This window comes from Callospermophilus lateralis, chromosome 2 (genome assembly GCF_048772815.1).
Source record: "Callospermophilus lateralis isolate mCalLat2 chromosome 2, mCalLat2.hap1, whole genome shotgun sequence".
Lineage (NCBI taxonomy): Eukaryota > Metazoa > Chordata > Mammalia > Rodentia > Sciuridae > Callospermophilus > Callospermophilus lateralis.
This window is the reverse complement of record NC_135306.1, coordinates 27,144,841-27,171,701: the sequence shown is the minus strand read 5'-3', so window position 1 is coordinate 27,171,701 and position 26,861 is coordinate 27,144,841. Positions and strand designations below refer to the sequence as shown.

Sequence of the window (26,861 nt, the reverse complement as noted above, 5' to 3'; positions counted from 1 at the left end):
ATCTCTGGCACAGTAGCTGAGGACCAAATCCCACAAGTGAAGTGGTAGCAAACCTTGCAAGACACAGACACTTTGGAATCAGCTAGATCAGCTAAATCTCCAATCACATTCTAACACTAACTTTCTGTCAGCAAACAGATCTTTCTGAGCCTTGGAAATTAGCCATGTTCAGGGTTACATTCTACTATTTAGGGTGCATCAGTGGCAGTAAAAGTACGACTGAGGTCTGAGAAAGGCAGGCCTCCCTCCCAGCCTGCAGTAAAGAAGGAAGGAGCTCAGATCACCATGCTCTGCTCCAACAAGGGACAGGATAAGAAGGAACCACTCACTGTCTCTGAGCTTCCCTGGATGTATGATCTTATTCTGGCCTCACCCAACTCCAGCCTCACTGAAAAATGAACCCTTCCAACTCTAGTCCACCCTGCAATTACAGTTAATCCTCTCCAAATCATGGAGGGTTGACTGTAATATTTGTTTTAACTGTAGTTTGAGGTTTTTCTGAACCTGACATTTCCATCCTTACCTGCTAATATCCCCGCTGAATTGAAAGTTGATGACTACAGTATATACGAAGAGGTGATTTTATGGATTATTTTCTTTTTGTTCAATGAATGATTCAGAAATCGCCTTAATACTTTTTTGGAGCCTGGGAGACTAACGCCCAGTTTTCGAGCAGCAATTTTAGAGTGGTAGAGGGATTCCGACAAGCAGAAGATCTACTCTGCCCCAAAGCATCTGGGGAAATGTGCCAGGTGGAGAGAAAATGGAAACACAGCGGTGCCATCCTTCCCACATATGATTTTGGGAAGGATAAAATGAGAGAATTTTTGCAAGACATCTCTTAGCTTTAGGAGCAACATCAAGTGGCAGTTACCATTATTAATCACAGCTGATCTGTGTGGCTCCTGAACCCACTGATGTTCTGCTGTGCACATTGCCTCTCTACCCTAAATGATGCTCTCCAGAGTTTTGGGATAATATATCACCATGATTTTTTTTTTTTAGTTTCAGTATACATACTCCAATCTACACATATCTATTTATATAATATACATGAGCTATTTTACATGTTAAAATTCACCCAAGAAAACATTTACATAGCAAGAAAGTAAGAGATAAATAAAACCTTTAAATTATCCTTGTTCTATTAATTTCTTGAACAACACAAAAGCCTGTGAAGAATATGTTTAAATATGTTTCATCATTCTTTTTAGAATCTTGATTTAAAGATTAGTGTCACAGCAATTTGAAGGTCTGCCATCTAAATTTAGTTCACAGCAACATTAATGGTTGTCATGACTGGAAAAAGAACCTCACCCAGCAAAAGGAACCCAGTGGAAGAAGTTGCTTACTTGGCTGCTTTGCTAAATCAAAATACTCCTTTTTAAAAACTCTGTCCTCGGTTTAGAGTTTTTGGTTGAAGTTTGGCTAATAAATTTCCATCTTTGTGGGGTGTGTGTGGGATACGTACTGGAGATTGAACTCAGGGGAACACTGAGCCACATCTCCAGCCCTATTTTGTATTTTATTTAGAGACAGAGTCTCACTGAGTTGCTTAGGGCCTTGCTTTTGCTGAGGCTGGCTTTGAACTCATGATCTTCCTGCCTCAGCCTCCCTAACTGCTGGGATTACAGGCGTGAGCCACCATGCCCAGCATTTCCAGGATTTTTGTTGCTAAAAAAATGTTATCACTACAAATTAGAAGGGAACGTATATTTACATTTTTTTAACAAATAACAAATTATCACTACAAATTAGAAGGGAATGTATATGTATAATATATTTTTTAACCAATAAAATCAAAACCCACTAATATTCTTTGGGAGATTATTAAATATATTAGAAAATTCTTTTTTCACAATTATTAAGTATAATGGTAACAAACATATATAATTTCCACATCTAAGCACTGAAATAAGGGACACATTCTCCCAGAGCCATTGTTTTTTTAAAATGCCCTCTGGGTTTCTTTTAAAAAGCAGTTTATTTCTCACCATTGTCACTTTCACTTTAAAGAAATTAGCTATTTAATCTATGTTATTGTTGGTGTTGTTTTCTTATCTGCAATGTGGCATACTACTGACAACTACTTGTCATCATATGAAGGATCAATAAATTGCAAATTTGTCCTTGACTTCAACAATCTTTTTAAATGCTTTGATAAAATATAAACAGTATACCACTGTGTTTATGGTGACCCCTATCTCATTAATAAAGGGGCCAGCAAACTATAGCCCTTGAATTAAATCCATTATACCTCTAATAAAAACAGGAGTAGAATGATTTTGATTCAAGGGCTGTAGTTTTGGGGGGTTTGTTTTTGTTTTTGTTTTGAACACTGACACATTTATTTCCATATTTCCTGTGGTTGTTTTCACCTAACAGCAGAGGAGTGGAACAGTTTTGATAGAGACCACATGACCTGCAAAGTCTAAAATATTAACTCTCTTTCTCTGTTACGGTTTAGATATGAGGTATTCCCCCAAAAGCTCATGTGTGAGAAAAGGCAAGAAAATTTACAGGTGAAACAACTGGGTTCTGAGAGCTTTAATCTAATCAGTGCATCGATTCGTTTGAATGGATTAACTGGATGGTAACTGTAGGCAGGCAGGGTATGGCTGGAGGAAGAAGTGGGTTTATGGGGTGGAGGGCACATGTCTTTGGAGTATGTTTTGTCCTTGTTGAGTGGAGCAGTCTGTTTCCTGATTCTCATGTCCTGAGCTGCTTTCTTCTGCTGCACCCTGCCGCCATAATGTTCTGCCTCATTTCAGGCACCCAGTTATGGAGTTGGCCATTGATGGACCAAGACCTCTGTAACCATGAGATCCAAATAAACTTTTCCTCCTCTAAAAGTATTCTCATCAGATCTTTGGTCACAGCAGCAAAAAATAGCTGACTAAAACATCCTCTTTACAGAGAAGGTCTTCCAATCCTTGCCATAAATCATTAGAGTATTAAAAATTAAAGACTTTTTTTTCACAAATTTCACTATATCTATATTCTGGAAATTTTAACTCCCTATAGCTTTGAACTTTTTCCTTCAATAGCTGCCTATGAATGATGTAGTCATTAAATTTCACTGTGCTTCAGTTTCTCTTGCCTTACCCCTTATTTTATTTAGGACATCATTAATACATTTATAATAATCTAGCCCTTCACAGATGTATTTTCCTTAGTTGAAGTTAGTTGAAGGAAACAGAAAGAATTCTTTTTTCAGGTATTTCATTGTTGAAAAACGTTAGGGTCTGTAAACAAGTCAGGATGGCGCCTGGCATTTTGCCAGAGGGAGTGACTTGTGAAGTAACGCCAGCAAGCCATTAAGTGTGGAGATTCCTTATTGGTTGACTGCTGTATCTAGTTTATGTTAATTAAGATAAGCTGTGTGGAATGTATATATACCTCTCCTGTCCTACAATAAACAGCTCCCACTCCTGCTGTATCAAGGTACACAAGTTGCTCGTCACCCGCCCCCCCCACCCCAGTTATTTTGCTGCAGCCGGACTGTGGCAGAAAAAAATAATCTAGCAGATATCATAAACTGAGACAAGTCAGACACATCTGTACTTTCATCCAACCCTGTGGGAACCGTCCCACAATGTCAACTCTAACCTGCTTCAGACATAGCAAACCATCCATCCCACTTGAATTAGTTCAGATAGATGGGTCATTATCATGGAAGAAAAGAAAATTCTTTTTGGCTTCCCAGAGCTTATTCTCCTGTGCTAATAGCATTCCAATTTCCTTTTGAGTAACTATCTCTCCCCCATTTTGAGATAAGGAACCAAGGGGAAACTACAGGGTCAAAGGCACCATCAATCAGGGCAAATGTAGCCTCTGCAGAGAAAAGAAAAATCCAAATAGAAACCAAGATAAAAGAAGAAAAGCTCTTATAAAAATAACAGCCTTATTTCTTTATTTTCTCTTTTACATTCCCTCTTAGGCTCAAATGTACTTCATGTCTTCTACCTCAATGTCTACAGCATTGTCTCATTGTACAGGACATTGGTTGTTGTAGCAATACAAATAAACATGCCATTTTACTTGAGCTAATTCAAGGGACTTTCCTTCCTAGCAACTAAACAGTTCAAATGGAGAACACTTTGAGCCCAGAAAGAGGAGTTGCAAACAAGGAACACTCAGAGGAAATCAGGAATGATGGCTACAGCAGAACTGTGATGCTCTCCTCCCTCCCTATACTACCCTCACCTTAGAGGGGAAGCTGGAGTAGAGAACCAGCTGTTTGAACTTTTACTTCGAGTCTCCAACTCTGTGCAACCTTAACCAAAGAGTAGAAACAAAACTCAGTTCCAGATTGCCTGGCTTGATATAGATTGGGAATAAAGAGAACATCTGGGGACGCATCCATTCATTCCTATCCCAGTTTGGCAGCCTGGAGGGTTTAGTAAGCTCATTTAAGTACAGGTACGAAATTCATGCCCATTATTTCTTTGACAGCCTAGGGATTGCCTTTATGAAAACAATTCTGGTAGAAAACTCACAGGTACTTAACCACTGGCAGAAGAAGTCTTATGGTATATGGTAGGCATTATTTCTGCTGGAAAGGAAACTGCTGAGGACAATGGATATATAATGAGCAAGGTTCCATGAAGATGAAAACATAGGTTTTCAATCCTATGAAAACTGCATAGTCATCAAACAAGGTTTCAGGCCCAAGATGACTCCAGGGCACAAAGACAAGGCTCCTAACAGAGGTTCTGTCAATTCACTTTGTCTAGGTTTTCAGGTGGTGGCCCCAACCTTGAAGCCACTTCAATGGCCCTTCTTACTTTATTACTAGGTTCCTTTCATTCCTTCTCTTCATCCTCAAAGTGTTCAATGGATGGACCCAGAAACTTCAGAAAAAACTTTGATGGACATTAAAAAATCAAAGCAGTGTTAAGAAAGGCAAACAACCAAGAACAAATGTCACCCTTAAGAGCATGAACGAGCTTTTGAAAATAATAGTATTTAAAATACTATGGCCTAAATTTCCACCTCCTGTACAGGAAGGGAGACTAAATAGATAACTAATTGATTGATAGGTTTGTAGGTAGACAAATGGAGAGAGAGAGAGAGAGAGAGAGAGAGAGAGAGAGAGAGAGACTCTTAGTGCATTTTGTATTGCTGTAATAAAATGCCCAAGACTGGATAATTTATAAACAACAGAAAATTACTTTCTCACCATTCTGAAGGCTAAAGAGTCTGAGATAAAGGTTAGTGGGTTCAATTGTGTGGTGAAGGCTTCTTTTCACTTCCAAGATTAGGTCTTATTGATGCATCCTCTGAAGGGAAGGAACCCTGTGTTCTTACATGGAGAAAGGCAGAAGGACAAGTGAACCAAATACTATGTGAAGCTTCTTGTATAAGGGTCATAATCCTATTCATGGAGGGAGACACTCTCATAACCTAATCGTCTCCTGAAGATCCCACATTGGCCATTGAGTTTTAAAACCTGAATTTTAAAGAGGACATATTCAAAATACAGTGTAGATTCTATTCTGGATACGAGCCACTAAAATGAGTTAAATGATCTTTCCAACCTAAAATAGTAATAAGACAGTCTGGGTTTCCATTCTAGTACAAATTAAACATTAAACCAAAAAATTACAACTCTGTCATTGCAAAGCCCTTTCTGCCTGCAGATCGTGTTTTAAATGCCCCTGGTAAGAAGGCCTCTGTTGAAAAGGACTGGGGGTCTAGGTTTTGGAATGAGGGTACCTGAAAGAAAACAGAGGGCCTAAGAGCTTGACCCCTAGGCCTTTCACAAGGACATCACAAAAACAGAGGCTGCCGCACTCTATGCCTACGAAATTCAGTCTTTCACCAAAGAAGTGATTCTTTGCAATCCCTGTTTAGCAGGAGGTAATGTTTATGATAGAAAAATCACCCCTGTATGTTTTGCTGTTTCCTTTTTTCTCTTTGGACTTGAAGTTTTTCACTGTGAATATTATATTCCTTGATTAGACAAGAGTTAGTGAACAGAGAGAAGCCACACTCAAAGTAGAAGGAGAAAGACCCTGCTCCCCCAATTTTAGAGTTGGAGTTGAACATTTGGTAAAGATTTCAAATGGTTTTGCTTTGGGAAGGAGTCCATATATTTTAGGTCTCTGTATGATGGCTGGGCTCTTTTAGCCTGGAACTTTCTTGGGATACTATTTATGGGGGAATTTTGTTAGACTAGGCAGTCAAGGGGTAGGCTCTAGTAGGTATGGTAATTTATATTTCCTTCCAGGAAGCTTTAACAAATCTCTTCTATTAAGAAATTCCATTACCCTGACCACATATGGGGCAGATGATGACCATTTCTCCTGGCAATAGCAGTGGTTCCAGATACTGCATGGGACGTAATCAGAAGCAATCAGGATCCTTCATCAGAACTGAAATAGAGACTTAGGGGGAAAAGATTTTTTTTTTCTTCTCCCTGGGTTTCCTCAGCTAGGACAGCCCGCAGCCAGGTCCCTATGGAGAAATAGGAGAGAAGGGCACCAACATGAAAAAGGGAGTAAATATGAACAGAGATGATAATGAGAGCCCAAGAAAGTGTGTCCTGGAGTTCTGGCCCCTGAGGCCCTGGTTCTTCCTTCAGTTCTGTGAACTGCTCCTTCCCTGCTTAGTAAGCCACCCATCTCTTGTCTCTGTGATCCTGTGAGCCACCCCCACCTCATGCTGCCTCTTGTCTGTAGACACCTGTTTACACTGAGTTCCCATCACTAAGGAGCCCTGGCAATACACACCATTATGGTGGGGGACTCAGAGATAAATAAACAAAAGTTTAAGGGGGTTTGTTATTGTTGTTTTAGGCTATAATACATGCCTAGGGCAAAAATTTGAACAGCACACAGAGGAATATTATGTAATTATAAAATAAGTCTTCCTCGTACCATCCCCAGAAGCCCTCTGCATAGAAAACAAAAACAAAGAACTGTTAACAGCTTCTTCTATATCCTTTTAGGAGTTTTCTTGAATTAACTTTATAGCACTCTAAAGGAATAAAAAGAGAATGAGCCTAGTGAGATGTATTATTCTCAGATCTAGCTCAGCAAAACAGGGATGTATCAATATTACACCAATCTTTCCCCTTTTAAAATTATACTGGGTTTAAATTCGCAGTTGTAAGACTGCCTTACCATGAACTTCTACATTTCATATTTTATAAAGTGAAATCCCAACAGGGAAGCACTCGCTAATGAGTTTTGTTTTGTCATCATGTAGGATTTTTACAGCATACTTTAAGACATCCAACATCTTGAAACAATTAGCAAAACCATTGAAATTTTTTTTAAGGTTTACAAACATAGAGGGATTTATTTTTAACTTCATGTCTAGGCTGACTTGTTTGAAATTTCATTTCTGCAAAGTACTCAGAGGTTAGACAATGTATTCTGTCACTGTGTGCTCTCTCTCTCTCTCTCTCTCTCTCTCTCTCTCTCTCTCAACTTAAGGGGCAAAAGAAATCACTGAAGACTATATCTAAATGATACAACTGATGTAGATGTATTTTGGAAGCATCTGCACAATGTAGGTATGGTAATTTATATATGACCAAAACCAGATGCTATACAACACTGTAAATGTACTAAATGCTTCACTTTAAAATGGTTAATTTTCTGTTAAATGAATCTCACCTCAATAATATTTTTTAAAGGTGGCATTTAAGAAAGTTCTAACTTTTGCAATACAAATGAACATTAAAAACTTTTTAAAGTCATCATCTCTAACAAAAACAACAATAAATCTTTGTTAACAATCTAATCCAGGAAGGACACTGGGCTGAAAGTTTTCCAATAAATAGTAGACACATTAAGTAAATCATTGTAATATGTTAAAAGGTGAGAATTACTATAACAAATGAAGTAGAATAAAATGAGAAGGATCAGAAGAAACAGTAAGGAGGAAGTAGAATTTTAAATGATGGCCCTGGTTGGCCTCATTGAGAAGGTAACACTTAAGAACAGATCATAAGCATAAGAGAGAGTTGGTTAAGCTCAGGAATGTCGGATTCCTGAGGGAAGAAATCTAGAAGAGGGAAGAAGGCCCCGAGGCACAGTCCTCCTACATGTTTAAGGAATAGCAAGGCCAGCATGGTTAGAATGGAGTAAACAAAGAAAGATGAGATTTGGTAAGTTACTTAGAGCGGGAAGCTGTTGAAGGCCATAACCAGGGTTTTGCCTTTATTCTGAGTAAATTGGGGAGCCATAGCAGACGTTGGGACTCATGGCCATAGCAGAAGACTGTACTGAGAATAAAATGGAAGGAGGAAAGAGAAGAGGCGTCAATGGTAAACACAGAGAGACCTATCAGGAGGCTGTTTCCACACCCTTAGTAAAAGATAAGGATAGTGATGATCAGGGAAATAACGATGCAGATGGTGGGAATGGTCAGCTTCTCAGTGTGTTTTGAACACAGAGCTCACAGAATGCCTGACAGATTGGATGTCAGGTGTGAAAGAAACAGAAGAGCCACAGAGTGGCTTAAGGTCTGGCTTGAGCAACTGCAAGGAGAGAGCTGGCATGCACAGAAGTGAAGATGGCTTTAAGTGAAGCAGGTTGGAGAGAGGAAAGGGAAGAGAGGAGACGGCGGTGAAGATCCGAAGTTCAGTTCTGTGGACGACTTGAGATGTCTATTAGAAAACCTCCTGCAGATACCTCACAGGACTGAGGTGGTTTTGGAGGTGTTGAGCCATCCAGCTCATGGAGTGGAGGTGAGTTTGAGCTATCCTAAGCAATAACGTCAAGCCCAGTAGTGATACTGGTCAAGCTCAGTGCTTCCTTGTTCCCTGAAGTGTGGTGTTCTTACCCTGGCCCATTGTCAAGATATAACAGTGTTCCTCTATACCTCCCCTTGCACCCTCACCTGTTTTCTAGATGGGAATGTTATTTTACTTCAGCCAATGTGCTATTAAAAAAAAGATGCTGTTATTTTAAGAAATCTGTTATTTTAAGAAAGCTGCAACAAAATACTTTCTAACAATTATATTGAACCCACAAATGGTAACGGTCAAGATGCATTTTCCCAGACCAGTGTGACACCTCTCAAAAGGAACTTGGTCCCTTGTGCCACAATATACCTGAGATAGATGATAGAGAGATAGATGATAGATAGACAGACAGACAACCTGTATCCATTTCCTAGGGCTGACATAACAAAGAAGCAACAGAAAATTATTCCTTCACAGTTCTGGAAACTATAAGACTAAAATCAAGATCTCATTAGGGGTATGTTCACATTCATCTACTCCCCCCCCCCATCTCTCTCTCCTCTCTCTCTTTCTCTCTCTCTCTCTATCCTGTATCTCCATGTCTTCACATGGAATTCTTCTCTTGTATGTCTGTATCCAAATCTCTCTCATCTTACAAGAGCACTAGTCACTGGATTTGGGACCCACCCTAATCCAGCCCAACTTCATTTTAACCTCCTTACATCTACAAAGATCCTATTTCAAAAAAAAAAAAAAAGGTCACATTCACAGATACCAAGGATTAAGACGTCAACCCATCTTTGGGGGTTTTGGGACAATTCAACCCAAAACAACACTGAATATCAATTATTCATTCATTCATTCATTCATTCATTCATTCATTTACTGGGAACCTTCCCTGTGCTTGGTACACTTATAGGCTCTGAAAATACAGGAACAAACAAGATAACACAGTCTTTGTCTTCAAAGAGACAATGGTCTGTGGGAGACAAATACTTTCAGTACAGTTTCGCAAAAGAAAACTAAGTAACATGGGAATTTGAAGAAGAGGCACTTAGACTGGAACATCAGAGAAATGCTACCTGGAACAAGTGACATCCAAACCAAGACCCAGACGATAGAATGGGAAAGAGGATCCCAGCTGAAGGACAGTCTTTGTCCAATTCCAGGTGTCAAAGAAATCATGCTTCCCTCTGGGACCCTCGTGGTGCTAAGGGATGATAGTGGTCACAGGAAATAAGGAGGGACATATAGTCAGTGGTCGGCCATGAAGTCCTCTCTACACATTCTAAGATTGGGACTTTGTCCTTCAGTGTGATTCCCCAAAGAGTATCCTATCCCTCTGAGGTCATTTGTAACCACAGCAGTAAAGCACTTTTGACAGTCGTCTGTTTCTGATGTAAGTTAGATCAGATTCTATGATGCGCCTACAATTCCCATCATTTCCCTTCACTTGTTTTACAATCATGAAGAAAAGGAGGGGATGTTTCAACCATGATGCAGGAAATGTGCAAGGTGTGGTGTGCCTGTGATTTGTTCTGAACTTGAATATCTTCCTTCAGATATGGGCCACAGTGTCAAGGAGGTTGTGAACGACATCGCCAGGCAATGGGACATTACTGAAAGACATCTGATGGAGGGGTGCCGTGATCAGATCATTCAAGTGGCCTTTTGAACTATGGTTTGGAGAAAGTGGGGTTTAGAGAGCAAATGAAGGACTATGGTAATGAACCAGGTAATAAGTAATGGTGGCCTAAACAAAAGTACTAGAGAGACACAAATGGATTTTAAGGTATTAAGAAGACAATATTCATAATATAATTAAATATGGGAAGAAAAACTAGTCATGGGAGGGACAGAATAAATCAATAAAAATTCTCCCATCCATCAGTCCTTTTTTATCCAATTAGTGTCAAACTTTCACACCAAACCTCTTAAAGAGCATGTTAAGATGAAACCAAATGGATTTCTAGCTTGGCATGCACACAACACTACAGGCATCTCCCAGCCACGCAGAGCAGACAGAGACGACAAAACAAATCCTGGCCTTGTATGTACACAGCCAAGCCTTTAGCAAAAGGAATAAGCTCAGCTGCGAAGGCAAATATCAGAATGGTAGCCAGATGGGTGAGGCAAAATGGCCAAAGGACACAGCAAGCCCAGGGGTGATTGAAGGAACTGGTCCAATCAAATGTGTGGAATGCAGTGGAGAGGAATCCAAGTGTCCTGTCTGCCCTCCCCACCCAGGCAGGCAGGCCATCAGGCAGGCAGGCAGGAGGTTATTTGTAGACAAATTGTCCATGGGCCACAATGGCCTGGTATAAAGATCCAGTTTCCTGTCCCAGGGAGAAGGGTTGGTGACAGCTGCATAATGTCAGGGCCTGATCTCAAGCTAAGTTCAGGGTCTGCGTCTAGTCCTAAAAGGAGACCATGCCTTTAGGGGTGATTGAAAGCCAGAGATCAAATAGAAGCCAGATTTGTGGGTTAGACCAACAATGGCCAAGAGAAAAGACAGATGTCACTTGAGGAAATGTGAGTATCAGACTATGTTGATAGATCATCAAACCCAAGTTCAAGTGGATGACTGGCCATCGAGTCCCAGCAGAGGCACTGAGGTGGTCAATCTATTTCTTGCCTGAATTGGTTTGGGCTCAGAAACATCAGGGGGTCAAGGAGGCAGCTGAGAGTGAGGTATATCCTCAGACCAAGGTGGGGCAACTGGGCAACATAAAGGCATGGAAATTGAGGTAAGAGACCAACAGTTTTAAGTTTATTCTGCTTGATGGCACGACAACCACCCTCTGATAGATGTACTTATGGGAAAGAAATGGCTACCACTGAATTACCCACTTGGAAGTCTAAAGGGGTGGCCTTAAGAAAGAATTCTTAATCATGCCGACATTAATCCAGCACTTATCATATTCACTCCACTTTAAGATATGCAAAGATGCCAAAGACATGGTCTCTGCCTCCAAGTATCTTACTATAAAGCAAGCATGATAAGAGACTCAAAAGTAATAGTGTGAGAAGTCCTGGTCAAATGCTGTGGAGTGTGATGGAAAAATGAAGAACAGCTAAAATAACAGGAGTCTGTAAGCCTCTTGAGAAGAGACTGTGGCTATTTTTGCCTGAAGGACAAAACTCTAGCCATTGTTCCATCAGAGATTCCGTCACCTCTCAGTGCTACCAGCTGCCTCTAACTCCAAGTGTGAAATCACAGCCATTGTTATTTTATCCATGTTTCCCTCAACTATCTAAGTCTTATAGGAGAGGGGGGCACCTAGTATTCTTATTGCCAGGACTGGAAATCTCTAGCTCTGTTCTTACTGAACAATTAGCCATCTCTGCATTTCCTAACCTCCATGAACTTCAGTTCCCAGACAATGAGAACAAAGACATGCTTGCTTCAAAGAGGTGTTGCAAAGATTAAGTAATCCATATGAATGGGTCTTGTAAACTTTAGAGAACTGAAAATACATTTATTATTTCAGTGGTGCCCTAACTTGAGCCTCAACTGGATTTCAGCCATTCCTGGGTGGGTTTGATGAACTGGCACTTGGGGCATCAGGGAGGATGGGGAAGTGATTTTGCTTACATAACAAGAGAAAAAGACCCATAGGCAGCAAGTGGGAGGCTTCAGATATTCATGCCCAGCTCAGCCCCAGTGCTAGGAATCAGAATTCAGAGAAAGGAGCTACCTGTAAGAGCTGGAGGAACTTCTTTACCAAGGGGACATTACCACTGCCACCTTAGGACCTATTGACAAACCAAGATGCAGAAAGGGGTGAATGGGGTGCTCTTTCCAGCATAGGGCAAACTTCAGAGACAAGATGCTATTTAATCACCCAGTTTCTTTATAGGGGAAAGTGTTTTGATCCAGATACCATATAAGGCATCTGCTACCCCTCACCCTCAAACTGCCTGGGGACCTACAGACATTGTCAGCATAGAAGGAGAGAAGGAGAATGAGAGGCAAATCTGTGAGTGGCCATGAAATGTACCTGGGGTTGGCAAGAGTCAGCAAAAATAGGAAATTTCCTCACATCTGACCCCAAGAGTGATACTCAAGGTGGGTGAGCCCTGAGAAACTCAATTCACAATTAAGTCAGGATGAATGTTAGATGCCACATGAGTCCAGGTACCATAGCTGCTGTTTCTAGTCATTTCAATTGTTTCATTTTTTCCCCTAGGGGGCTGCGGAAAAAGATGCAAAACCAGAAGCCCCTCTGATGAAGACCACCCAGTAGTTTTTGCCAAGGTGTCAGAAAGCATCTGCCTGTGCTCTCTGCAAATGCTGTTCAGAATCAGCTGCTGTGTCCAGTAAACAACTTCTTTTGGATTTCATCTCCGGTGTTTTCCAAGTCTGGGAGAAAAGGGAAGGGCAAGGGGAAGGATGTGTAAGATTATAACATGGGAACTGCAGGGTGAGGTGGGAAAGGCGGAGAGAGGAACAGCAACTGTACAACAAGAAATTGCAAAACATCCCTTTTAAGTGGAAATGGGGCAAAGGTGGGCCAGAGACAGCAGAATGCCCCCTCTCCTCTAAAAATAGGATAGGAAGTCTGGCCTGAGGTGGGAACGTTGGAATTTTTTTTCTCTCTCTTTCTCTGCATCCCACCACCATTAAATCAAGAATTTTCACCCAAGGGTCTTGAGAGGAGCTTCAGACATGTCCAGTATTACCACACAGACGCCTGCATTCCCTCAACAAGGAGAGAGCAAATAATTCACCCACAGTCTGCCAAGACAGCTCTCTGGCTCCATAAAGCTCTCTGAGGTTGAAGGTTGGTGCATGCCAGACAAGGCGGAGCCCAGCAAACAACAGGGGTCTCCTTAGCCGTTTGGAACTTTCACACAAATGCCAGCTTGCAGGCGACTCTGACCCGTTCAGCAGTGGCCCAGGCCCCTGCAATAAGCCTCAGTTCAGCTTCATCCAGCAAATCCTGCCTCTGACAGAATCTGACGCCTATTTCCCCAGCCCATACTCGGTGGCAACCATGATTCTGAGTCAACAAGACCTGGCCCCTGACTGCCACGGAGAAGCTCAGACTTAAGATGGATGGGGTAGGAGGGTAGTTGACCCCTAGATCCCAAAATGGATAGTGAGCAGCTGATTGGTGAGTGGGCTGGTGTGGGTTTGGGGAGTGTGGCTTTTCCAAGATGTGGAGTTATTTCAGCACAGTTTTAAATAGTAAGTAGGAGTTTCCTAGGCCAGACCAGAAGGGAAGAGGAATAGCTAATTTTGTTAGAGCTCAGTGTGTGCCAGGCAGAGTGTAAAGTATATTTCAGGGAGAAAGAACAACAGCAGATTCAAATTCTCAGCAATGTGAAAGTGCTTGATATCTGTATCGAAGGCAAATTCTGTGTGAAGAAAGTGTAGCGCACTGCAGGAGTCGTCAAATTATAAGTCTAGAAAGGTAAGACACCACTAGGCCTTGAAATCTAATATATGTATATTAGATTTCTATACACATGCACACACAAATGCCTAGCCAGGTATCTAATATATATGTATATCTAATATATATTATATATGTATAGATGGATATTTGTGTGAGTGCATGTATTAGATATAGTGATGAAGATTCTGATGTATTTCTATTTTATACTTTGTGTATCTATATTTTCTTTCTTCCCACCAACAGAAAGAAAAGAGACTGAGATGAACACCATTTGGAAAGCGTGTGCTTCATTCAGCACATGCTGAGGAGCCACTGACAATTCTTAAGCAGAAGACTAAGGTAGCCAAGTGTGAGCCAGGGAGAACTGCTTAGGTGGTAGGCCTTCCCTCGGTGACTCCCTTCCTTTCTGTTTCTCCAAGATCATCTTCCTGGTGCCACCTGCAGACCCAGAAGTCAAGCTTGTGGGTTTAGACCTCTCAGTCCATGGGATGGGAAGCTGCCAGCCGTGAGCAGAGAGGCATGGCCAATGAGTACATTTCTCTGCCCACTCGGAGCCCCCAGAACTTGACAGCAGGCACAAAACAACCTGGCTCTGCCCCAACCACAAACACAGGGGGGAAAGGACAGGTGGCGAAGCACTTACAAAAGCTGGAAAAGAAGGCAGATTTTTTTTTCCCCCTACAATGTAGGAGCTTTTATTACTAGAAAAATAAAATCCTGTCTGAGCAAATGCCAGGAAAACGATTAAGGGCTCAATTCAGATCGGGAGTTTCGGCTGGGCACTGCTGAGCAGGGAGCTAAACAATGTCAGCCCCTCTCTCAGTGCACATCACGTTTGGGGTGAGCGGCCCAAGCCCCAGCCAGGCCTCTTGCCGCCAGTTTTGCAGAATCCCAGTTAAGCTTTGGCCACTTGGTTTCAGTTGAAAGAATTGTGTGGAAGAAGAAATAAAATGTTCTTGCATGCACACCAGCTCTTGCCTCCAAGGACTAAGAAGAAATGCAGTGGGGACAATGCCAGGCCCTACAGAAATGCTTCTTCCTTATGGTTCTCAGGCTCCCCAACCTGACCCAGGAAGGGCATGAGATGGTAGAGGAGCAGGGCTGGCTTGGGAGCCCCTTTATACTGCCTGTGGGGACTTTAGGCAAGATTTTAATTTCTCTGAGTCTCAGCATCTTCATCTATTAAGTGGCGATAATAATGAACAGGGTTATTACAGGAATAAAATGACATAATGTATGAAGAGTACCCATAAAGTACACATTTAGTATTTGGTAACTTCTTCCTTTTTATTATTATTATTATTATTATTATTATTATTTGCCAGGGCCTCCTAAATCAAAGAATTGTGGCACAGAGGTATATGATTAGATATTAGGAAACTAATGCTTCAGTCCTGATTCAGCTACTAATGAGCTATGCAATCTTAAGTGAGTCACTCAGTCTTTCTGGGCTTCACTTTCCCCACTGAAAAATGGGGATATTGTGGTAAATAATCTCTAAGGGCCCCTTGTATCTCTGACTTTCAATATTAATTATAATTACCCCTATGAAGCAGTTGTTTATGTGTCAGGATGTCCAGCAATGCACATGTGTTACCTATTCAAGTATTACTATCCTTCATTATTATACTTCATTTTACAAGTGAAGAAAATAAAGTTTACAGAAGCTTAGACACATGTCCCTGATTGCATTACTAGTAACAGCATGTTAGGAAATTTTTGCCCTGACTTTTTTAAAAAAAAAAAAACAAAACGAATCAGTCTTTGCTCCAGGGTTCCAAGGCATTATTCTAAACAGTTAATAAAATTAAACCATTCTACAAGTTCTAGGTCAGGTTTAAACAGCTTCCAGTTCTTGAAACTAAAATTGGAGTTTCAAGCCTGAGAGAAATGGGCCCCACAGAGGAGAAAATCTTTCATCAGGAGGTAGGACAAATTCACTAGAAATGACCATTCCTGGGGCTTTCAATCCTGGCAGACACAGAGCATTGGGCTTGGACCCAGGCAGACAGACCACAGCAAGGGGGTCAGCACAAGGATGCTAGAACAGGCCTCTCCTTGGGGCTACACCACTGTGGAGGAGATGCAGAAGAGAAAGAACTGTGACTTGGCAGAGAGTTGCTACCTCTAGGGATACAGGCCTGAGTCTGACTAACAACAAGGAGACACAGGAAGAAATATCAAAGCCCAGTTCTCATGGCCATAGAGCCCTGGAATGGGAAAGTCAATGGTTGCTGAGCCTTATATCAACTGTCTATTGTTCTATGACAAACAATAATTCAATTGTTTAAAACAACAAAGATGCATTATTTTACACAATTTTTAGTTGGCTGAGCTCAATTTGGGCAGTTATTCAGCTCCATGTGATATCAACTGGATTTGTTTCTGTGGCTGCATTCAGCTAGGAGCTCCACTGAGCTAGAACATGAAGATGGCTTTTCTCATATGTCTGGCAGTTGGTACAGACTACCAGCTGGGACACATCAGTTGTCTGCCACATGGACTTTCATCTTCCAGGGCCTCTCTCCACATGGTCTCTCCACCTGCCTATCCTGGACATGTCAACATAGCAGGTGTCTTCCAAGAAGGAAAAGTCAGAATCAGGTCAATAGACAAATAATTAACTGTATTTCTTTATACTAGCTATGAACAATATGAAATTGAAGTTGAAAAAGAAAAACAGTGCCATTGACAATCCAAAGCATTAAACACTTGGGTATTAACTAAAATTACAAAATACAGATAAAAGAAATTTTTAAATAATAAAAATAAATGGAAGGATATACCATGTTCATAGATTGGAAGACTCCATATTGTTAGCACACCACTTCTCCCCAAATTTATCTGTAGATTTATGAAAATCTAAACATCCCAATCAGTAGAGTGACTTTTATAGGTATTTACAAACGGATTTTTAAAAAGGCAAAGGAACAGAATAACCAAACCAACTTTTATAAGGAACAGGAAATGAGTGGTTAAACAAACTCTGGTACATCCATACAATGAAATAGTAGTGAGCAGTATAACTGAACAAAATATTATTCAGAATAATGACTTAGACAAATCTTCAAAGTATTCATTATTCTTTCCAAAGCATTCATTATTCTAAGTGAAAGAAGCTAGATTCAAATTTTATATACTATATGACACCATTTACAGGTCATTCTGGAATAGGCAAATATAGGGACTTACTCAAGAAAATGTAATATTTGGTATAAGATAGATAAATAGGTCAATGAAACAGAATAAAGAGACCAGAAACAGACCTGCACACATATGGTCAATTGATTATTTGACATAGGTGCGAAGGCAATTAAATAGAATAAGGATAGACTTTTTGGCAAAGGTTTCTGGAACATTGGATGCCCACATACAAAAATGTGAATTTTGACCTACAACTCACACCTTGTACAAAATTTAATAAAATGGATTATAGACCTAAGAGTAAAAAGTAAAATTAGAAAATTTTTAGAAGAAAACAGGAGAGCCAGGTACAGTGATGCAAGTTGTAATCCCAGCAGCTCAGGAGTCTGAGACAGGAGGATTGCAAGTTCAAAGCCAGCTTCAACAACTTTGGAGGTCCTAAGCAACTTAGCAAGGCCCTTTCTCTGAATAAAATAAAAAATAGGGCTGGGGATGTGGTTCAGGGTTAAATGCCCCTGGGTTCAATCCCTGGTAACAAGAAAGAAAGAGAAAAAGAGATGGGGGGTGGGAGGAAGGGAAGGAGGAAGGGGGAGGAAGGGAGGGGGAGAAAATTTATGATCTTGGATTAGGAAAAGAGTTTTCAGTACAACAATAAAAGCACAATACACTTAAGAAAAATACTGATAAATTTGATTTAATTTCTTTTTCCATTAAAATACATATCATTCTAGAAAATACAAAAATATAAGGACATAGACTACATCAGTGGTTACCAGGGACCAAAGGTTGGCAGAGGGTTTGACTACAAAGAGGGAATTTGAGGGACCTCTTATATTCTGATTTTATCAGTGGTTACACAATTCTATGTGTATGTCAAAAAGCACAACACTATACAATGAACACAAATTTCACTGTACTGAAACTTAAAAATAAATAACAAAATCTATCCCCCCAAATAGCAAGCTAGTTAATTAATATTCCTTCAGACCCACTTTGGAGAAGACACCATATATTCTCCCCATGGCAAACCAACAAATATTTTTAAATCATCAACCTTCCCATTAATAAAAAAATAAACATTTAATCAAAGAAATGTCATTTTTGCCTCTCTCCTGTATTTATAAAAACTTTTAATACTATATCTAGTAATGGCAATGGTTTGACAAATTGGGCAAAATCAACAGCAGTGAGTGTGCATGTGTATCAGCACAACTTTTTTGGAAAGCAATATGGCAATATGTGTCATTCAAAAGCCTTCAGAGTTCTTACCCCTTGGAAAAATAAACCCACTTCTAGGAGTCAATACTCAGGAAATAATCAAAGATTCTGATGAAGATCATTAGCTTTTCTTCATTGAAATGCTGTCTTCCTATCACAGAGACAGACGTGCAATGAGTCCAAACAAATGTTGCTGACTCTCTGGATGCTGAGTGACTTCCATAAAACATCTGCTTCCAGCCAGGAACCTGGTGGAAAGAGAAGACTTCTACCTCTTGGGCCCATTCAGTCAGGATGCTGCCTTCTGTGTAACAGTGTTCAATGACTGTCTACACTTGCTGTGGCTGACGAAAGTGATGGATGTATTCCCAGGGAGTTAGCAAGTGTACCCCTTGCCATGCACATAGAGACTGCAGGGGTTCCCCATGCAGACTGCTGACTTCATGAGAGGCAAACCTAGGAGACCAGATGGAAGGCAATCAAAGAGGCAAGAGAGTCAGCTTAGTAGACACTGAGGACTGCTGAGAAAGCCAGGGAATTCTGGGCAGTTGCTGCTCCTCCTAAGCCCAGGCTACATCAGCAGATTTAGACAAGAGCTGACATCTAGGGTGGCCAGAGAATTCAAGAAAACATCTCAGCTTGGCTCAGCATTCAACAGAGAAAAGAAACATCTTGTTCATCATCCAGAGAGAAGAGTCTCAGCTGAGAAATGTCAGGCACTGGCTTGTGAACCATGAACTATTCTCTTGATCTCAGCTAATGTTCCATTTATTCCTTGCTCTGCATTATTATTTGGATGCTGCAATGCCATTTCCCAGCCCTCGCTGTTAATACAGCTGCCTCTGCTCTGGACTTGGTGCTCCAGAGACCCTTTCAGTTCTGATACCTGAGCCCACTCCTCTACCCCAGGTTCCTCCAGCCCCCACCCCACCTGCCATCTGCACAGCGTGAGCGTGGGTGTGCTCTCGTGCACGGGCGCGCACACACACGCACACATACACACATACCTACACCATGAGAGGTTACAGCAGACACTGTATGGACTTAGTTGATGGGACCAAGTTATTAAGCAAGAAATCATTCCATAATGGTGTATTTTTAAATTCGAGGACACATAATTCAGTAATGTTAAGTAATGTTTCCAGGACAATGGGGCTAATAAGCTGACCAAAGACATAACTTTGAACTCATCCATTTACCAAGTGCTGTATTTATGAGTACCTGTCATGTGCCACTCATTACTATGCAAGATGCAAACATTAGTCTACAGTGGGGAACAAGACAGACTCAGCCTCTGCCCTCAAGAAAACCACTGTCTATCTGGGGAAAAACACAGGCTCTGTAGCCACCCCAACTGGCCACAGAAACAAGTTTAAACTTGTGTTTCCTACACCAAGCTCAGAGCCACAGCACTTTCTGCTTCTTACTAGAAGAAGCTCCTCTGTAGGAAGAACAAAGTCTTAGAAGTTCTCTGGGAGAAGTCAAGCTGCATACCTGTGTGACCAGGTATGAATATTGAGCAGATGCTGGTTGGAGGTGTTGATGCTTTGAACCAAATTACTGGACTCATCAAACCTTTTCAAGACTGTTCCCAGGACACATTCTCAATAAGGACACTCTGACCACTTGCCTCCTATCTGCAGGGTCAACCTTCTGTCCCTACAAACTCTTTTTCATCCTGCTTATGACCTTCCTGAATAGCATATTGTTTATTTACTATTCCTATTGTTCACGTACATGTCTTCACATTCTTAGTTCCCCCAAGGGCAGGGAATCCTTATGTGTTTTATTCATTGATGTGTTCCCAGTGCCCGCACAACCTGGTACACAAACGTACTCAGTAATTATTTTTTTGTGAAAAATCAATAAACGTAAAGATTACGTATTGGGTTAAGCAGACAGATGGTTCTAATCAGATAGGAGTAGCGGACAGAAAAGGGGGAACTGAGCTGGGAACTAAGTTCCCAGTCAGTAGGATAGGGGTTAAGTCTTGGCAGCCAAGAGAAGTGTGCTGTGAGAACTAGAAGGGGGTGGCCAAGCAGGTCCCAGCCTAGAAAACAGAAGACCCTGCAGGAGGCAGAGTGTCTATTCTTTTCTGTGCTCAGAAGCATGTCAGATATCTGACAGCCAGGAAGCCAGGGTGGGTCAGGAAGCATACGGCCATCTGTGTTCTGCAAGGTCCAGGGAGTCCAGGGGTGAGATGAGAGTCAGGGGTTGGGGATCAAAGCCAGGAAAGGCTGAAATTCAGGAAATCTGAGAGAACAAGATAATGGTACCCATGCACCACGACACTGAGAAAGCCCAGTCCTGAGGCAGGAATAGTGGGAACCAAGATTTCTTTCAAGCTTCTCCAAGAGGTGTGTGGTCCCTGAGGCTGCAGGAGTGAGGAGGGCAGAGGGCATGGTTTAGAGGTCTCCTCCCTACCCCAAGTGTGGTGGCTTCGTGTTTGTAGCTTGAAATTGGCCATGGCAAAAATATTTACAGCATGAAAACAGGAAAATGCTATAAATCAGGGATCATTGGCTTGTTTGTTGGGCAACTGGTTGTTAAACATTTAACAACACATCCCTGACAGAGTTAATTATAAAACTGGGACTGCGGGGAGATCCTGTTCTTGGCTAAAACAACGGGCTGGAATTAGAGGTAGGCACTCAGTATAGTGAAGTATACCCCATGGAAAGATCCTGTGCCCTTGAGTAATACAGATAAAGCAGAACAAGATTTATAGAATCCTTCGCTAGGAGTCTTCAGTTCACTACAGAATCTACATAGGGATTCTGTCTTTTAAATTGGTAATCCAGAGACTGATTGAATCCTTTTATCCATTCACTCATTCAACAAGTACTAAGAGAAGATCTATCCTGGCCAGCCTAGCAGCTAGAACACAGATGACAAAAGACTCATTTCTGCCTTCCTGGAACTTATGACCTAATACAGGTTTCCACAAATTATGGCCTGAGTACCAAATGTAGCACCTGACCTCTTTTAGTTCAACCCTCAAGTTAAGGATGGTTTTTACAAATTTAAAGGCTTGTAAAGATGAATAAAGAAGAAAGAGGGAAAGAAGAAGCAAGAGGGGATGACAGAGCCAGGTACGGTGGCACATGCCTCTGACCCTAGCAGCTCAGGAGGCTGAGACAGGAGAATCTTGAGTTCAAAGCCAGCCTCAGCAATGGCAAGGTGCTAAGCAACTCAGTGAGAGCCTGTCTCTAAATAAAATACAAAATAGGGCTGGGGATGTGGCTCAGTGGTCGAGTGTCCCAGAAGAAGGAGAAGGAGGAGAAGGAGAAGGAGAAGAAGTCCCTGTGTAGCTGGCAAATCCTAAAATATTTATCTCTGGGTCTTTACAGAAAACGTTTGCTTGGTCTAGCAAAGCAGATGAACCTTGCTCCTTTACAGCCACCCTATTAAAAGGGAAAGGTTTGGGTTAAGACTGGGCCTGAGGAAAGAACCAGAAGCAAGCAAGGTGATTCTCACAGATCATGAGGCTGGGAGTTTCTGGGCTACAGTTGAGTTACCAGTTAGAAATATGTTATTTGCAATTCTTTGGCTGAGTGCCAGAGGATGACATTGAGGACTAAACACTGAGTGCAAGGAGAGGGCAGGTCAGGGGTTAGCTCAGGAATGCAAGAGGGAACAAAGTCAGAGGACGCTTGCTGGAGTAAAGAGTGAAGGTGGAGAACAAGAACCTCGTCAAAGTCCTCTAGAATGCCAGCACTGCACACACACTCACATCTAAGGAAAGATTGGTCCTACTGTTATTCCCATTTGACAGATGAGGAAGTGAGACACAGAACAGTAAAATAACTTACAATAATCACACAGCTAGTAAGTAGAGAAGTCAGGACTTTAAGTCAGGCTGATTTTAGGATCCATGCCCTTAACCACCTACTCATCTGGTAGGGGAAGAAAGGAAGGCAGATGGAAAAGAAGGACAGAAAAGAACGCGGAGATCCAGTTGTATCCCAACCCAAGGGGTGAGCAGAGGAAAGCAGGACTCGGGCCCCAGTCACTCAACAGAGAATGTCCCCCAACCCCCTGACAAATGTGTCTGAGCCTTCTCTGTGCCAGGTTCTCTGCTTGATGCTTCAGGTTAGGAAATAAATGGACTACACTCTGTCTAGAGGGGATTAAACAGGCAATGCCAATACGGTCCAGATTAGGATCTGTAGAGACCATTAGGGTTCATGGAGAAAACAGCTCCACTCCGAAGGCAGCTGACCTATACGTTTGGAGTCAGGTGTGAGGGAGGGATGTGGAGCTTGGGCTGCTTGGCATCATCTGGATGAACTACCTTATGGTTTAGGTAACAGAAAAGGCTCAAAGGACAATTCAAGGAGCCAACAAACATCAATGCGCAGAAGAGAGATGCCAAAGCACATATCCTGACGAAAGGCCAAGCAGCTGGTAGAAAGAGAGGGATGCCCTGAGGAAGTTCAGGTCACCTGGCAGATCACCTGGCAGAAGATGGTGCAAACAGAAATGGAGCAAGGGATCAAGACATATTTTTTCAGGTCTTTGTCACACTACCATCCGTACCTCACAGTTTTTTAACTTCCTCTTATTTCCTAAAAGCCAATTCTCCCTCTACTTTGTGATCTTGCAAATTACTATCATTAGCGCCCCCTAGTGCGGGGGAAGACCTGGGCGGTGCTGGGCACTTGATGCCCAAGCTCCTCCTGCCCTCCTCCCCAGCCAACTGACCTTCCCAGGATGAGCTCAGGGCCTTCCTCTAAAATAGTGTCAGACTCCTTTTCTTAAATTTCTCCCCATAAACATTCCAAGCACAGCGTTAGGTTGCTGGGAACCTGTGCTGGCACTGGTGACTTCACCTTTCTCCCCCTGGGAAATGAAGCCACTCTGTAGTCACTAAGGCCATGGTAACAGTGCAAGTCATCAGCAGTTCTCGGCAGAGCAGAGAAATGTCAAGGTTGTTGGACGTCTGAATGGAGCTGGAGGTCCTAGGGTTAATGTAGCCGAAAAAAATGACAGTGTTCAGAGTCACAGGCTATTCCAACAATTGTCAAGTCCTCAGGAACAACTCTCATTTTAAAAAGACTCTTTGTCTGACAACAGGGAGGGCGGTGCACTAGGCTACAGTTCTTTTCTGGTTTTTAACGTATAGATTGATATGCCTGTGATGAGCATTACCGTGGACACAGTTGCTGCTGGGCCACCATATTGAACAATCATGGGACTGTTGACCCAGAATTCCCTCCACCTAAGAATTACTCACCCCAACCCCGTTCCTGTGACTGGGTGTTTTTGTGGCCTTGTCATCCCTGCCATGCTTGATCCAGCACTTAACCAACATGGGCCAATCAGGGCTCTTGCTTGGGTTTCTCCCTTCTGGAATTAGAGGTTCAGTCTTTTTGGTGGTAGAAGTTGAATGATGTAAGCTTCAGGAACTTTGAGTAGCTGCATATACAGCCACAGGAAGGAAGACTGTCTACAGTGGGAGAAGATGCAAATGAAGATATCAAGCAGAGATTAGTGAGGTGAAAAAGAGCCTTGGCAGCATACAAGTCTGGGGATCCAGTTGTTCCTGAGGCCAACTTGCAATCATGTCACCTGCAATTTGGCAGTTCATTGTTCCCTGGATCCAATAGGCAGGGAAATCGATGTATTTTTCCTGTTCTGCTTCCAGCTTCAGTTTCTTTTACTTGGTTGTAAACAGTGTCTGAATCCTCCTGTACGCCTAGTGACTCTGACTGTACAGTGGCATGGGAAAAAGTAAGAGTTCTTGGGAATGTCCTTGCTTTGCTCACAGTTGGGGTTCCAGTGTACAGTGACCGTCAGCCCCTAGCCCAGGGGAACACACAAGTCCATCCAACAGCCACACCTCCCTGTGTTTGCCCACACCTCACCGCACCCTGCCTGCTTTAGATTCTATCTAGTTCTCATTTGCCCTGTCCCTCCAACCCACGTCTGCTTGGTCCATCTCCCTGGACTTGAGCCCACTGCTTCATTCCTGGCTGTTTCTTCTCTGTCAGCATGAGAGGTATTCAAACCCTCCAGCCTGCAACCTAAGTTTGCCTTGATCATTCAGTATCTAGGGCCAAACCCCACACAAGCACAGTGAATCACTTAATGTTAAAATGGGATGGTATAGACCAGAATGTTCATAGAAGGCCAGAAAGGAGGGGAATGAGTATGGAAAACAAATTGCCTGAATTTGGAGCAACAGAAAGATATTTCAACCTGGAAAAAATATAGAGAGAGACAAAGGCATTGAAACATCAAAGAGCTTAGGGGACAAGAGCACTACAAACAAGAAATAAGCCAAGCTAGAGTACAGTGTTCTCAGAAAGGGACCAGCATTAGATAAATCTGAGAGGAAAATAAAGTCAGATTACACAGGGTCTTAATAATCAAGCGAGGAGGTTAGTCTTAATATGCATGAATACATCACGGTAGGTTTTTGTTCAAAGAAATGTCATGCAAAAAATGATATTTTAACTATGTCTTTTTCACAGAAGACAAGAAAAAGAAGATATCCCTGATTTACACCAAAGATATGAGAAAATATAATGCTTATCCCCATATTCCCACTGCCAAAACTATTCTTCACTTTCTTAAAGGTCTCGTTTTTGGTTTAGGAGTGCTTTTTATCTTTAGTAGTGTTATTTTAAAAGTTGAATGTGTTCAATACAAATTTTTGAAAATATAGACAAGCAAATGTAAAAAAAAAAAAAAAAAAGAAAGATTTGCCCCCAAAATTCACACACAAAATAAGCATTAAGACGTTTGTTTATATCATCCTATAATGATTTGTAATAGACCAAAAATTATTTGTCTTATAAAATTCTTTCTTTCATATTTAGCAATCTATTTTCCATTTGTTGCTTTTGAGCTAATGAATTCCTCCTGTTATAATTAAAATATTATTTGATTCGTAAAAATTAAAATCACATTTATCTTTTCTTGAAAAATTTTTTTAGTTGCCGATAAACATTTATTTGATTCATTAATTATTTATATGTGATGCTGAGAATTGCACTCAGTGCCTCACACGACAGGCGAGTGCCCTACCACTGAGCCACAACCCCAGCCTATACACTTACCTTTTTTACAATTCTAACCCATAGCTCAAATAAACATTTTCCTATATTTGATCTGTGAGACAATTAGAGTTCACAAGATATTCAGCCCCAAATAAGGGGCTTAGGTTTAGGAAAGTTTGCATTCTTTGTAGATATCGAAGATTTCTAGATGTTCTATAATTAATTGATCAAACCTAAGTGAAATGCCTTTTCAATGAAAATTCATTAATTTTAGAATTGTATAAATTCTAATTGAAATAAATATATTCAAAAACAAAGAGCTGAAAACACGATCCTGGTCCAAATGTCCTACACCCCTGGAATTTATGGAACAAAGCCCCATTCCATAGGACAGTCGTGATCTCCTGTCCCCCAGTGAGTTCAGCAGTGGCCACATGGCCACTTTAAGAGGGCATAGAGACTAGAATTCAAGCATCTGCTTGAGGTTGGATGCATAATTGTTAAGATCTCTTTCAACCCTGAGAACCTAAATTTTAATTGAGAGCATTTAATTAAAAAAAAATTCCCATTTCAGATCCAATCACTCATTTGCCAGCCTGGAGCAAGCTATATCCCCTCTAGATCTCTGCTTTCTCATCCATGAAATAAAAGGATTTTTTTTTTTTGGATGAGGCCAGAGCTGTCATCTGACACTAAGCCACGATCTCTACATTTCCTCAGGGTCCTTTCCAACGGGACATACTCACGTCCCTGCTCCCTTGACTTCCAGGGCCTCACGGAACACCTCTGTTCTTCCTCAACATAGAGGAAGAAATGGTGTAAGCAAACAAAATCATCAAGGGTTGCTCACTTGTGCACACAAAGCACGCACCCAACAGCTGGAAAACAAAGAAAGTAGGTGAAAGGTGAAGTTGTTTGGCTGAATGGGTGTCAGAGGTTGGCTTACAAATCCACAGGGAGGCCTGGAGCTCTACTAATGCCAGCCTTGCTGTGAAAAGTCTTTATATCCTAGCAGCCCAGCATCTAGTTCCCTCCCAGGCTTCTTCTGAAAGACCTAGAAGCAAGGAAAGCCTTCTTTGGAGGGGGTGGTGGCTGTTTTGTTTTGTTGATTTCTCAGAAAAATAAATAGAATTTTTTTTTTTTTAAAGGCTGAGGTTCTGTCAGAGACCCTTCCTCTTCCTAAGGGGAGGGGGGAACCCTTCCACTGTTTCAGCACAGCCCCAGGGCCCCTTGTGATTTGGCTTCTCTGACCCCTAGGAGAAGTCTTGTTTTGTGAGCTTCTCAGAGTCCAAAGAAAACCAATTCCAGGCCTCTTTTTTCTTCTTGCTGTTGAACAAGAACAAGGGGAAGATAAAGAGTATTTATTTCATCTGGGATACTTTGCAACTGGGAATG

At 41.6% G+C, this 26,861-nt stretch overlaps 1 long non-coding RNA gene across 5 annotated transcripts in view; it reads right to left on the bottom strand.

Moving 5' to 3' along the window:
- LOC143392378 (uncharacterized) overlaps positions 1–26,332 on the bottom strand; it is a 37,287-nt gene extending 10,955 nt beyond the window's left edge. Inside the window, exons 1-2 of one of the 5 annotated variants that reach the window (XR_013090358.2) lie at positions 26,209–26,332; positions 6,273–6,459 (exon numbers count right to left, since the gene is read on the bottom strand). This is a non-coding gene — a long non-coding RNA (uncharacterized LOC143392378). Of the gene's footprint in view, positions 1–6,272; positions 6,460–23,698; positions 23,912–26,208 lie in introns of all 5 variants that reach the window. The other 4 variants (XR_013090360.2, XR_013090357.2, XR_013090359.2 and 1 more) reach the window with 4 other exon arrangements.
- Between the last annotated feature and the right edge of the window lie 529 nt (positions 26,333–26,861).